This window comes from Leptinotarsa decemlineata, unplaced genomic scaffold, assembly GCF_025532065.1.
Source record: "Leptinotarsa decemlineata unplaced genomic scaffold, Ldec_3_MD MMD2_tig00001621_RagTag_RagTag, whole genome shotgun sequence".
Classification (NCBI taxonomy): Eukaryota; Metazoa; Arthropoda; class Insecta; order Coleoptera; family Chrysomelidae; genus Leptinotarsa; species Leptinotarsa decemlineata.
The window spans coordinates 843,622-845,777 of NW_027412566.1; positions in this window are offsets into that span (position 1 = coordinate 843,622).

A 2,156-nucleotide genomic window follows, 5' to 3' on the forward strand; every position below is an offset into this window, starting at 1 on the left:
TACATAATTTATTAAGCGCTTTCTACCTCTAAATTTAAATTAAACAATGTGGGTGTGAGATAACATCGACATTTTTTTATTCATTTTGAAAACCTATTGGTGTCATCATGGTGGAATATAACATCTTTCAAATTTCCGCCACAGCTTCCCTGGGAGGAGCGCATCCGAAACGTCCAATTTTCCATGGCTAAATTTGACTGATGACTAGGATTATGTTGACTTTGAGAACCGCTGTCGTTTGTGGTATATTCGCATACAACTTCAACTTAGGAAAACACTACAAAAAAAGTCTGCGATAACACTGAACACTGTTAGATCCCATATGAATTGGTATCGTCCCAGATTTGTCCATTTTTTTTGTTCACGTACCCATTCAGAAATGGCTGAAGATGCTTCTTCGTTGAAAATTAGGGTCCGTCACCAACTGCTCCACACGTCGTTGTCTACGATCGTTTACCTTCAGTTCCTAATGTAATAACTGCCATTGCGATGGTTAACGTAAAATATTATTTCATTCATAGAGATCGAGGTCGATCACCCGGTTCTTCGGTGTCGATATTTTTCCAGTTGAAAAAAGCGCTTGAACTACTTTATGACTGTCGGACCTTCGAGCGTCATTGTGGTCATATTCAAGTTGGGCTAGACTAAACAAATGAATAACTATATTACATCCTGCCGATGATAATACGCTTGGGAAGGTTGAAAAATGCTGAGATGAGATGTTTGTGGCTAGCGTTGCTGACGCGAGGGCTTGGGAGTTTTTAGGTGAGTCAGAAAAAGTCAGTCACCGGATGCCGTCGAGACGAGATCGGGGGGCTCATCCTTCAGCCTTCGAGGCTGAGAGAGGTGGCCTAAATAGGGGAGGTATTTTATTTGTAAGCGCATGGTGCGAAATTTAAGGAAAATCTGTAGTGAAATCATAAACCGGTAATGGGTACAATGGAGTTTGAAATAAAAGTGTTGGTATTGAAGACACAGAGGTTCAACAGAATCTATGGTTTACCATGAACCACCCAAAGAGGCCACTTCTTCTACAGTACGAAGTCTGAGTTCGTACTCTTCGTAGAGTGGAACACAGCAAACATAGAACTAGTAACGAGACTTGGGGACAAGGGTGATTACGACCTTGTCCTCTTTCGTTTGATCGACGTAGGGGTGTTGGTCGATATTTTACTGAACCAGTGGATTAAAATTCATCCACCGCATTGCGAATAGTACTCTCGTTAGGACGATTATGGCGACCGTGAAATTAGCGAAGCGCACAGAAAACGTGTTGTGTTGTTGTTGAATGCAATATCCATCCATGGTAAGTTGGCCAAACAGACTGAACAAATGATAATCAATTGTTATCAATCATCAAAGATCGTGAATCCCTGTTGGAAGACCCTTCACCTTGGCCTTATATACTTGTTCCTCTCGTGGAATCTAGGGTGGTCCCTATTCAGAGCATCATGAAGATCACGCAGCGCTGGATTAAAGTGTGTTTGGAGATGTTCTCAGCGTGGTTTCTCAGGATGGCATCCACTACTGGGTACTAAGATCCAGGTTTCGGTAGATGTAGCCGTCGGGTATCTAGGAGCGTTCACGGCCATTCCCAAGCAGACGTTCATAAACATTTGGATCTGGAGTCTCTATATTTCTGCACACTGAAGGCATATATGATGATATGGAGTTGGATATTCTTAATTACAAACAGTTTCACTAGGAGATCCATTTTACTTCCGCGTACGATGATGGGGTTGTGTCTAGCTTTTGGCCCACCCAGCCTTTGTGTGATATGGGAACTGAATTTTACTTTCCTATCGAGAGTGACTCCCGGGTATCTTGCTGCGTTTTCCAAGGAATCCTCCGTTCGTTGAAAACACCGTTTTGGGTGTTCCTTCCTCCGCTTGAATAGTATCGACTCAGATTTCACAAATTATTGGCCCATTCCTCTAATCTGTCCCCTTTTGTTAAAGGTATTCTGTAACTAGCCCTTGGCCAATGGACCTTGAAGGCAGATCTGTGTCTTCCGCGTAGAAAACCGAATTGTAGAGGAAGGACTGCGAATTGTGGGACTCCTACTTCTAGAACTCGCCTGGTTGAGAATTCCGCGCTGAAATGAAAAGTTACAGTGTCAAGCGACATTTATGGATGAAATAACTTTCTCATGATGT